Source organism: Herpailurus yagouaroundi, unplaced genomic scaffold, assembly GCF_014898765.1.
Source record: "Herpailurus yagouaroundi ecotype Mexico unplaced genomic scaffold, PumYag 163, whole genome shotgun sequence".
Classification (NCBI taxonomy): domain Eukaryota; kingdom Metazoa; phylum Chordata; class Mammalia; order Carnivora; family Felidae; genus Herpailurus; species Herpailurus yagouaroundi.
The window spans coordinates 65,912,142-65,924,676 of record NW_024412404.1 but is presented as its reverse complement, the minus strand read 5'-3'; the positions used below and the strand labels follow the sequence as shown (position 1 = coordinate 65,924,676).

Here is a 12,535-nt window from a genome sequence, read left to right as displayed (position 1 = left end):
ACATGGAGGACGTTGGCTGCCCTAAGAAGGACGTTTTGGTGAAGTGGTGGGAAGAGAATGGAGGTCAAAGCCAGCTGGACAGCACAAAGGCAGGAACGGGAAGGAGAAAGTTAGGACAGAAGTGAGTGAGGATCTCTTCAAAAAGTTTGGCAGCAATGAATCTTCCTGAGGACAGGGACCATTACTTTTCCAGAGTCTGTCAAAGTACCAGGCACATGATATGAGGTGTATAAATGTTTCATGGATAGATAGATGAATGAGTGAATGAATGAATGAATGAATGAATGAATGCCTTTCTGTGGAGGCTCAGAATAGGAAGAGATCAAAACCAGGTGGGCAGGCTGGAAGGGCAGGAGACTGAGCCGAAATGTGGGCCTCAAGGGGAAAGCCCTGGAGATGGTCACGGCTCCAAAGACGATGTTCTGTAGGAGCAGGGGAGATATGGGGCATCCCACACAAAAGAAGCCGTAAGCCCTCAGTCGCTACATGGGAGGTGAGCCTGAATATGCTGACTGAGTCTAGACTGGAGAGCCTCGCTGCCATGCTGAAAGTCCTCTACTTACTTCAAGAGGCCATGGGGAAATATCCAAGGCCTGTGAGCAGAAGACTTCACAGTAGGTCCCACACAGATGGCTCAAATGAGGGCATAGGCAGGGCAGGAGAGGGACTGCAAACAAAACCCATGTTTCCTGGAGTTGAGGCAGAAGGAACTCAGCCAAGGACATGAGGACAGGGGCTGGGTAAAGGGGCCGTGCTTCATCAACCAACTGAGTCTTCCTGGAGGAGGCTCTTTTAAATGAGCCTCAGAAACTTACAGCATTGAGATCTAACATCTGATCCGGTGTCTTGCTGGATGCTGATGGGCAGAGCTAAGACTTAAGGTCCTGTAGAAAATCTGAATATAACCTCCTCCAGATTCCAGCATCAGGAGAGAAACAGCACACGTCTAGGATGAAAGTAGGTTGTAAGTGCAAAAAATAGTCATTACTGTCCGGGGAGGGTATGTTTTACCAGCTCAGTAAATGAGATCCAGAGGGACACAGCCCCTGGGAGGGTGGATGGGGCTGTTCCCGTGAACATTCTAGAAGTCTCTGGCAGCTCCCGAGTGAGCAGCCCAGGAGAACAGGAAGAGCTAATGCATCTACAGGGAACCCACCATGAAGGGAGAGGGGGAAAGTCAGGGTCATAGGCCTCAAATGTGGGATTTTAGCCTTGAAAAGAGAAAGAGGTCGTGACTTCTAACTTCAAGTGCAGGTGAAGTTTTAGGGTAGGAGAACTAACCAGGTGATGCCAGAACCATCATCCTTGAGTCCTAATTCCATAGCATTTTCCACTCACCAGGCGAAGGTATGGGCATAGAAGCACTTGATAAAAGTTGGATGGAAAATAAATCAGTATGAGTTTTTTAAAAATTACAGACAGGTGCATCACCAACCACATCCACCATCCCATAGCTCAGAGGCTTTTATGAGGCGATCCCGCCATTAGGTCATCCGATGCCTGACTCATTCACTGGTCAACAACGCTGAAACCCTCTCCTGGCTGAGGACCACTTCTGGACCCCTGGGCTAAGAGTGAATTTTGACCCTCTGCTCTGCGAGACTTACTCTGTTCACAGATCCCACTGGGGCTCACCATCAACACAGAAGCTATTACCCAACTGGAATGGCCCAAGGGCTTTGGGGACCAACAGCACTTTCCCATTGATGTGCACATCTAGCAAATCCAGAGTCTCATTTTTCATAAAGATGTACAGGATCAGGATCTTCCCAAATTATTTTCCAAAAGAAATTAGTATGCAAATAAATGCTCTTCCTGCTGTAACTTTACCAACTTTGATTTTGAAGCAGGTGGCAATCAGTTTGCATTTATTTTGGGAGAACAGCTTGGACTTGATGCTACTTCCTAAGTACCTTGTACCCTCCGAGGAGACACGTTCAACTTCAATGTGGTGATGATATGATTTAGCTAGAAGAGCCACCTCTCCTAATTAGCCTGGTTGGAAATTCAACAAAACTTGATGCACCACTCGCTAGGGAAATCCCCCAGCATAATGTTTGCAAGCATGCAAAACAGTCCCAGTGACAACGTGCAGAGAAAAACCACAGCCTCCTGCCCCAGCTCCCAAGTCGGACCCTCCCAACACCTGCCTCCCAGCTGCTGTGCATGATGACCAGGCAAAAGTGGCCCCCAGCACCCTGGACGGACCTGCTGTCGGGTGTCAGGGTGCTGTGCCCAGCCCAGTCCTGCTGGGAACAAGTGCCAGATGCAGGGCTCCTCATTTTCAGATAAGTCAGAATGATGTCCCAGGTTCCCCACTCTGTCTTCATGGTATTTTCCTCTGTCACACCTCTCACAACTGTAATGAAACTATGACTTATCTAATTATTTGATTAATGTCTGCCTCCCCCCACCAGATGAAGGTCTGTTATGCCAGGCACCTCTCCCATTATCCTTGCACCAACGAACGTCGTGTCTAACATAGAGACGTTCGATGGAGAGTTGGTGAATGAATGAATCAATAAATCAACGAATCGATGCTCTACAGTGACATCTATTTTCTCTTCGTTTGGGGCATTTGGTTTTGAAGAACACTGCTGGAGTTACCGGAAAGAACCAGAAGCGGCAGTGGCCCCCTCTCTTTGGCAGAGTCATGCATATCAGAACAGGATCACCATGGAGTCCTCTTACAGCCCGGTGTGTCTGGATCCCACACCATCGGACCCCAGCAGGGCTCCATGACAGTGAGCCCCAGATGCATCCCAGCCATATATCTGCTCCTGGGTCACCCGTGTGGGGTGACAGGTGAGCTGGCCTCCCAGGCTGATTCTGAATTGCACTGGCCCCCACGCCGCCTCCCTACATGGAGGGCACATGCGGCACAGAGAGCTGTGTGTTCCCCGTGTTTATAAAGCAGTGGACGGGTCACAGGTTTGTGTGGGAATTACAGGTTTTAGAGCTTAGCAACTGAAAAATGCAGAAAGACCTTTTGTTACCAAAATAGAAAACAAAATGCTGATTTCTTTCCTCCAAAGAGAAAAGGCTGTTTCCCAGAGATCGCAATATGAGGGCAAGAACCATCTTTGGGTGAGTTGGAAATGGCTCTCTGTCCCAGGAGTTTGGGCAGGTAATTCGCCCACATGTGATAAGCCAGGAATGCTCTTCCACCGTGGTGAGGGAGGATGCCCGCAGACTTGCGCTGATTGTCACTGAATACTTCCCGGACGCGTGGCCGTCCACGAGGGGCTCAAAAGCAGGGATGTGGTACCATCTGTATCGCACGAAGGAAGCCCCACCCTCAGGACCGCGGAGCAGGCTGAGTCCTCCTTATATCACCACACACCTGCTTCCTACGCCCTTCCTTCTTCATGCCCCCCATCACTCTTCCCTCTACTTGTACCCCCGCCTCCCAGAGGGAGCCCCACTGTCCTGTGCCTGAGAACCGCAGGGACGAGAGACAGCCTTCGGGCTCTGCTCACCCCTCTGCGGAGGTAACAAATCACGTCCGTCTGTCCTCATGCCGGAACCCCACAAGCCACTCCCACTCACCCAGTTGCTTAAGACGTGAGAGTCCATAATGCTCGGAAGGAGAAAAATACGGCGTCGGTAAGAACAACAGGTAATATTCACAAGTAAGAAATCACAGCACAGTATTGAGAACTTAATAACAGGAGGTTAATAACCATAAAATACTATGATCCACTTTCCTGTGGGGCCAAGGACACAATTCCAGCTGTTCGCAAGCAATAGCCTGTTTCTAGGAGAAACCCAGAAGGGGCCAAGACATCGCACTCCCGCACTGGCACCCGCGTGTGTCACAGGCACGGGCCTCCAGCACAGCTGTGCATGGGGCACGTATTTGGGGGGTTTCGAATTTTACTTGCGCCACAACATAGACAAACACAAATACAAAACAGGAAAAGATAGGAGAATGGCTGTAAGTTGTCAAGTCAACATCAATGACAGAGTTGTGTTAAATTACATTATTTTCAGGTTTCTAAGTATTTTCAACAATCCAAGCGAGCGTCGTGAGGATGATCTGGGCCCCTTCCCGAACCCGCCCCCCCATGCTTCTTCTCTGGTTCCACTACACCCCTGACCTCTGTGTGCTGGGATGCTTGGCTTTTTTTCTCATCAGTGACAAGTCTTTTCAACCACGTGGCAGCGAGTCTATTCTGTGCACCTCACACGTGGAAAAAAGTTATCATAATTAAGGTGAAATACTGCAACAAAGATATGACTGATTGTTAACAAACCCACTAGAATGCTCTTTTCCAAACGATTGATGTGGTCGTCTGGAAAGCCGTGGTCCTGCCCTTTACTTCAGGTGGATCGTGGCCCTGGGAGGGAGGCTTGGAGCTCCAGAGTGGAGAAGGGCTGGGCCCGAAGGAGAGTGATGCCCATGTCAACAACGCACGCATGTGAGTTATTGAGGCAGAGCTGGCCAGGCTTTAAATCCCCCTGAAGGTCAATCCAGAAAGACATTTGTAGAATGAGATGCCTCGATAAAAATTCAAAACCTTCTTAGCTGTAAGGGCTCAGTACATTTGATGAATATAGTCTTGTTTTGCACAGGGTCAGGAGGAATTGGTCGGTGCACGCTTTCTGGGCACACACACAGAGTCCTCTCACGCGTGCACACACACACCAAAGAGAAGTTCGCATCGAAGTTGCTTCCCAAAGGGATTCCTGCAATACTCGGGGTGAGAGTGTGGGGCCATCCTCGGGGAAGGTCACCAACATCTTCCCATCTGGCACTTCTTCACTTGGTTGGAAGTCCCCGTTCCTACAAGCCAAGGTGGATTGACGGGGCACAGCCTCTGGCAGTGGGGGAGCCTCACGCCGGCTTGGGGCATTCTCCTCATCACAGCAAACAAACTCCAGGGTGAGCAGGTCCTTTAAACAGGGCTTTGCCGGAGGCCCCACACGTTGGGCGGGGCACAGGGCCACCAGCCGCCCCCTGAGGCCACAGCCACACAAGGAGGGCCCAGAGGCCCAGCCCACGGCACTGACCGGGAGGCGCTGGTGGGCGGCTCTGACCTCTGCACCAGGAACGCAGCCCACGGGCGGGTACCGCCATCCCAACGCGGCTGGAAGGCGGAATCTCACGAAAACCACAAGGTGAGAGCATAGCGTTTAAGGAACTCAAAGTACAGCACTGCAGTAGCCACAGACCACTCCTCCAGGGGCACAAGGAATGCGAAAGAAACAGGGTGGGCGCAGGGGCCTTCCGCACATCCTGGTCTACCCTTCACATGCCACGTGGGCACCTGCCCAGGGAGGGTCAGGAGCAGAGAGGTCCTGAGCAAGCCAGGCCCGGAGCAGTCTGGGTCTCAGGGTAGGGAGAGCAGAGTCTGAGGCCGGGGACACACCGAGGCTGGAACAGGGGAGACGGCGGGTGCGCCTGGGTCCAGCCTCGGATGCCAGCCGCAGGACCGGTCAGGCGACCGGCTCCCACAGGTACAGCGGGTGCAGGGAGGCTGGAACCCAGGGAGTGGGGAGGGGGTGGGGGGGCACAGAAGCTCGTGGGCCGATCGCCACGTGGAGCCAGCCAGCTTCTCCCCGCTTACTGCCGATGCCGCAAAGCGGGCAGGAGGCCAGGGGAGCGCGGGGCTGGGTGCAGGGTTGCAGAGAGCCGAGGTGAGCCGCAGGGCAGCTGTCAGGCACCTTCCCGGGAGGGAGCAGTGACGAGGACATGGGGCTGGGATGCTTATCCTCCACGTGCCCTAGGTCTCCACGTCTGAAGGGCAGCAGACCACGTGCGTCTGGTTCCTCTTCTGGGATACACGTCGTTAATGGGGGGCAGGGAACCAGGGCCCTGAGATGCGCTGCAGGGTGGGCCCCTCGCTCACACCCATGTGTGTACATGCACACTCACAAAATACAACATACACACATACCTGCGACACAATGTGCACACAGCACACAACACACACGCAACACACAATTTACACACACCGCACATACACATACAACACACACATATACACACACACCAAACCCACACAACACACGTCACAACATACACACAATATAGAACACAATGTGCAGACAACTACATACAACAAACAACAAACAACACGCACACACACGCACAACACGACCCCGTGTGTTCTGGGACCATGCAGAAACTCAAAACAAAACACAACTGCACGGCCACCCCACCCCCCCTCCCCGGGAGGAGCACGCCCCCAGCCCCAAGTGTGGGCTGCACAGCGACTTCCTCCAAGAGCTCGACGAGGAAGGGGAGAGAACCTGGGGGTGCTGGGGACGCGGCCTCAGCCAGGGGATGCAGGTCAACGTCGGCGGTGACCGGTCACGTGGACAGGACGGCCCGCGGCTATGATGCGGTGAGAAGGCGCTTCTCTCTTCCTTCTCAAAACACATAATCCCAGCTTGACCGCAAACAAAACATGGACGGCTCCCCACAGAGGGCCTTTGTCCAACCTGCCCGTCCCGAACCCTTCCAACTGCCAAGATCAGCAAAAATAAAGGAACACCGAGAAACCGAAGCGGAGCCAAAGGAGACCTTTCCTGGGACGGGAAACACACACGAGATGAAAGCTAAGGAGATAGGAAGAAACCGCACACTGTCGTTTGTTCTAACACACCAGCGTCACGGTCCGTGGTGACGGGTGTGCCGTGGCCGTGTCAGATGTCAGCCGTCGGGGACCCTGGGTGTCACGTGCTGAAACACTCCGTGTGTCTTTGCGATTTGTCTGTAAATCTCCAACCACTCTGAAGTGAAAAGTCTATAAGAAATTAAAATAGAATTAGGTCGCGTTGGCCACGGGAGCCGTTGGAAGGGCTGTGTTCCTTCCGCCCTTCAGACCCCACGTCCTCTGCCTCCTCCATCGGACAGAAGCACCTGGGGCCCGCAGGCATCATCCGTTTGCCCATTCACCCCTCGGAATCTGCAAGTTGAGGCGTTGGTTAGAAGTTCAAAAAGCGGAATAGGCTGTAAATTCTGGCATAGTGTAAACATCACCGTTTTAAAATAAAACTATCACATCATCATTCATTGTATCAATTGGAATCAAAAAAGTGAGGCATTCCATACCCACGGTCACCATTTCAAAAATTCAAGAACAGGTCCTTCGATAGCAGAAAATCTTACATATTTCTTTTTTCTTCCACTTAAACCTGTATTTCCGAGCCACTTCTTCCACAGGATTTTGTCCCGAAGGGATCAATGTTTACGCTTGAGATTGTGTTATTCATCATCCTATCGTACTTCTCTGCTCAAGAATATTGATATGAAATATATATCTACTCTTTATTGCCAGTGACCATAGACTCTAAGTGTTAAAAATAATTTTCTTCTGGATTGGATTTTTCTACATTATTACTGGCATAACAAATCAAAACAACATAAATGTTATCTATATTTCAATAGACACGTATTAAGCGTAAAAATGAAATGTTAGAAGTGCATCTTCGATGGAATGGATGTGATTTTTCCAAATGGCTCATTTATCCTGCAATGATTCCATTACTTATTGCTGGATTGGGGCTGGGGTCAAAGATTGATTCTATTTCCATTTATTTTCTGTAGAGGTATGAGCTGAGGAAGCGTCACCTCGAGCACGGAGATGACAAAGAAGCTTTGTTAAGGCTCTATCACTCTAAGTGGCAAACTTCCTCCAAGGGATGTGCAAAGACATTGGGTGGATGAGTTGTAATTATCTACCAGGCTAACACTTCTGCCAGGTCAACAACTAGCCTGGGTCTTTGTTCGATTTTGTCTTGAAACTGGGTATTAGAACCATTTCACTTGCAAAATGAACCCAGCTCACTCCTTAGGAGCACTTGTTTTCCCAAAAGTCGACAACATCTCAGGTTACCGTGACTGTTACTGGCCTTCCTACGTGGGTGTGCACCGAGGTGACACCGAGGGCAAGGGTGTTCACCTGCCTTTACTGTGCAAGGGTGTGGAGAAGAAGGGCAGGCGTGGATGGGGAACAACAGGGTAGAGGTAAGACGGGTCACGTTTAGGAAGGATAGGAAGTAGGGAATACGGAAACCGATTTCCCCAAAGGGCCTCGTGTTCACAGACACTCCTCAGCCGTCTTCCTGAGCCCCAGCGCACAGATGCTGACAATCCATGGACCTTAGGAACAGAATGCCCTCAGGAGCACTTGGACTCCCAGGACACAAGGCTCCAGGAGCACACAGAGCCCCAGAGTGCAGTGACACCAGGAATACACGGTCCCCAGAATCACAGGGACTCAGGAACACACTGCCAAAGCAATGAGCTGTTGTTTTGCAGGAAGCTAACACCCTCCGAGGCCTTCAGAGGACTTTCCTGCTGCGCCATTTGGGGGGCGAACCCCCAGAAGCTGACAAGTCTGTCATCGAGAAGACAAACAATGGGGAGCCCGTCTCTTGAGTGGCTGGACGCGCCTGCACAAGTCCTGCTGGTTGCGGCTGGTCGATGGTGGGAAGTGGGCCCGGAGGCCAAGTGTGGAGGACGCTGCTCGCTGAGCAGGTGTAGCGCCCAGTGTCCCGTCAGTGAGCTCACAGGTGCGGGCAGAGCATCCCCCGGCCTCGCCCACCCTCCGCACAAAGGGGAGCCGGGAGGCGCCCCCACCCGGAAATAGCCGCCAGGACTAGGCCACCGTGGGAGAGATAAGCCGCTCCAAGAGCGGGCAGCGGGCACACCCAGGAGCCAGCCGGCTTGGCCCATCTCAAAACCCCAGTCCTCACGTCTCCCAGCTGCCCAGCCATACGCCCGAGTCCTGACCCCTCATTTCTGCACACCCAGGGGGCAACCCTGAGGCCGTCCACTGCTGCTCCACAAAGTGCTGTCCTGGAAGCCGAGGTGACCATGCCAGCTTCCCTCTGGTGCCCGGTGTGCAGAGAGGAGGCTCAGTCAGCCTCCGGGGCAAAGAGAGGGCCGGCCGTTGGGGAAATAAGGCCGTTGGGGAAATAAACTGCCTTTCAGAGAGGGCGAAGGCATTCTAGAGAGTTCCTAACTGCAAGCAGCCACGACGTCTCTGAGTACATCTGATGCAGCAGAGAGCAGGAAGGAAAGAATGTGGCGTCCCTGGATCTCCAGAACATTCTCTCCCCAGGCCCAGCGTGAGAGGCCTCGATGGAGGGGTGCGAGGCTGGTTCCGAGGGTCCCCGGTGAGATCACAGATTGGGGTTGGGGGAATCAGGGTGGCAAACGTTACCACCCTGGGTGCCGGACCCCAATCCCTGCCCTGAGACTCAGTGAGAGAAGATCACTAAACCCCTCAGCCTAAGTGTTATCGTCTGTGAATCACGGAGCCTCCTCCGTGCTGACACGTGATCAGAGCTGGTGCCCCTCTGGCACTGCCCCGGGCTCTCCGTGGGCTGACACACGGGCACCGGTACCCTCAGCGTCACCCCACCTCTCGTCGGGAGCCCGCACTGGCCAGTCTGGATGACTCAGCTAAGAAGAGTACAGCAGAGCCTCAAATGCGGGTTGGCCAACAGTCCCGACACTTGCTCTGGCCAGGGTTCTGGTGAGGACGCGGCACGTCCCAGCCCCCAGGGGCCAACGCCTTCTGCAGACCCTGAGGCAGGGCCGGGAGGAAGCCCGGGCTCCAGGGGGCAGCCTGCATCGGATCCTGCCCTGGAGGAGGCCGGGATGTACTCTAAAGGACACACCCAAGGGACAAGCCTAGGATTTCCACTCCAGCCTGGACAGAGGGCTCCGAGGGCAACTGTTTTCAACCCCTAGGGCTCGGCTCCCCTTGACTTACGGGGGCAGCGAAATAATCACCACATAAGTACGCTGTGCGGTCAGCAGTGTTGCTGCTGAACTAAAACGTGGTCACAGTGCTGGCTTCATGTGACAGAGGGACAGACGCAATCTCGTCTGCTGGGAGCACACTCAACACAGGCAGGACGCGCGGCCCCCGTCCAGCCAGAGGACGGTCCCCTCACTGGCCCTGGGGCGCACACAGAGCCGACTTGCCTTATCCGGCGTGATGGGTCCTTGAACGCCGTGTGCTGGAGGCACGGAACCGCCGCTGAGAACAGCACAGGCCTCAGGGAATCGGTGCCATGCATACTTCACTGGACTCTGGAAGGTCTTCCTAGGCTGATGGTAGCAGCCCCGTTTTTATGATGTCCCGCAAGCTCATTTTTGCAATTTGACGTAGCAGGACACAGAACGGCATTTTCCGTTCTGGTCGAGCTATAAATCCCGTAACTGCTGCTCTAAAAGCTACTGAGGCTTTGTGATACCTCCTTAAAGAACCAAAGAGCAATTATCGGCAAAAAACAAAAACACGAAAAACAGTAATTTTATGCGTATCAGTCCCTTGCTACAGAGGTCTCTTAAAAAGGGGGGCAGGGGTGCAGGGGGAGAACTGCTGGATCATATTACCTTTGTCTTGTGTCCGCGTGTCCCTACACACTTTGCAACCGTCTGTCTGTGCCATAAACATGGGTCTGGACTGCTAAGTACTCTGGCTGCTTTGCAAGGCTCCCTTGGAGTCGAACATCGTAATTAAAATTCACAGCAGATGCTACTGAAAACATGTAATCTATGCGCAGAGGAAAAACGTGAAACAAAGAAATATACCAGGCCTGGTAAATTGCTAAAGAAAAGTTTCAAATAACCAAACGCGCACACGCACAGAACGGGAACAGCAGCCCAGAATCGCTCAATCAATGGAATAAAAGATCCATCTTGAGGGAACATGCTGCCCCCCGCCCCCGACTCCGCTCAGACGTGCAGGACGAGGCACCGGGGAAGCTATTTTGCTCCCTCCTCCTTCACTCCTGCGACAGGCTGTGTGCCCTGAGAACCTGCCTTGCTCTTTTGCCAGCCATCAGTCCAAATTCTAGAAGAAAATGTGAAGATCTGGCGTTTTCCTCTTCCCTCCAGCCATCTGACGGGGGCGAGTCGCTTCCCTGACTCCTGGGAAGGTGCCCTGCATTCCCAGGGCGGACAGCCCAAGCCAGGCAGCGCCCCAAGGCCCTTACGCTCAAAGGCTACGCTCACAGGCGCCCCCTTCACAGCCCTGCTCCCCTTCTCCCACCTCCCAGGTCCTCACCACTTGGTGATGACACCTGGTGAATAGGCTTCGGCAGCCAGGGCCACTGGCATGGGGCCGGGGAGGCGGCAGGGAGATGGCCCCAGAGGACCCCTTGCAGGTGGCTGCAGGGTGGTTGGTCCCTCAGCAGGCACTGATCCGGCCTGGAGTCTGACCCCTCGTGCGTGTCCTGAAGGTGGAGGCCAGAGCCATAAAATCCAGGGACTCCAAAGACATGCCCAGCCCTTCTAGAAACAATATTTGACCATTCTAATAGTTTTGCCGTAGTGCTTAGGTAAGTGCACAGGTAATCCCTAAAATCCACAAACGTCTATTCAAATAGATGCTCCGAGATCACCTCATCAGGAAGCCTCCCCGTCCCACAGATGAAAGAGCAGTGACCCACCATCTGCCCGCCCAGCTGCAGACCCTCCCCGTCATCTGGCATAGGATATGCTGACCAGGAGTCTGTGTGGCCATGTCCACCTGAAAGTGAGCCCCAGCGGGGTTCTGCCAGGCCTGTCGCTGTGCCCTCGGAGCCCGACAGTGCTCAGTAAACATTCACAGACAGACAGTCCAGATCCCCCACCCCAAATCCTTCTTCGTATTTCAAGACCCGTGCATGCTTTCTAGACTATACCAGTACCCAGGGCATGAGTCTAAGGATACAGTGGGACGCTGACTAGCCCCTGGCTCAAGTCACAAGTACCAACCACCCTTCAGGTTCACAAGGGCGGGTCACCTGTGGGCAGGTCCTTCCTGGTCTCCCGGGGCTTTCCGAACGCCAAGACTTAGCACAGGTTCATGATGGCAGCCGGGATCTTGTCCTGACAACCGCTCAGTCTCCCCGAAGTGGCTCTGCGTCCAACCGATCCTCCTCTGGCTTGCTTAGAGAACAGGATTTTTCTCAGGCAAATAACGGTATCCCCTCTTGCTGGAGGTTCAAAGAGCTCTTCTCCCTTCAAAAGGCCGTGTTGTTTTACCACCAGCTCCTACCGCATGCAAATGCATCTGTGAATAGAGATACAGTCGTGGAGGATAATTGAAATTTCAAAATATTAAGAACTTAAGAGTTTCAGGGATTTGGTTTTATAATAGAAACAAATAAAGGCTTGCCATATTGGCAAATAAGAGCTGACAGTGAAGAAATTAGATTTGCGTACCAAATATCTTACATTATGAATTAATCGGCAGCAAACTGTGCTCCAAGCAGGCCCATAACGGGAAGGGCGGGTGTTGACCCAGAAGACTCTCTACACCAAAGGCCACTGAGTTTGAAAGCCGCCCCACTGAGAGCCACAGTCACCAGCGGGAAAACACGGCCAAACGCCGGCCTCCGCTGCAAGACGGAGGGATTTTGTTCTTGTTGTTTTGACCTGAAGGGCCTTTGACAAGACGGGAGGGTGAGGGCTGCAGGGGTGTGCCCTGGGAGATACCCACGGTGAAGCCGGCCACGCAGATGGATAAAGCCTGAGCGCTCAGAAAGGGACACGGCCCACGAGAGCCATTTTAGAACCAGAACA

General features: G+C 53.2%; 1 long non-coding RNA gene across 1 annotated transcript in view; it reads right to left on the bottom strand.

Moving 5' to 3' along the window:
• LOC121037400 (uncharacterized) overlaps positions 1 to 12,019 on the bottom strand; it is a 62,486-nt gene extending 50,467 nt beyond the window's left edge. Inside the window, exon 1 of the long non-coding RNA XR_005793763.1 lies at positions 11,755 to 12,019. This is a non-coding gene — a long non-coding RNA (uncharacterized LOC121037400). The remainder of the gene's footprint in view (positions 1 to 11,754) is intronic.
• Between the last annotated feature and the right edge of the window lie 516 nt (positions 12,020 to 12,535).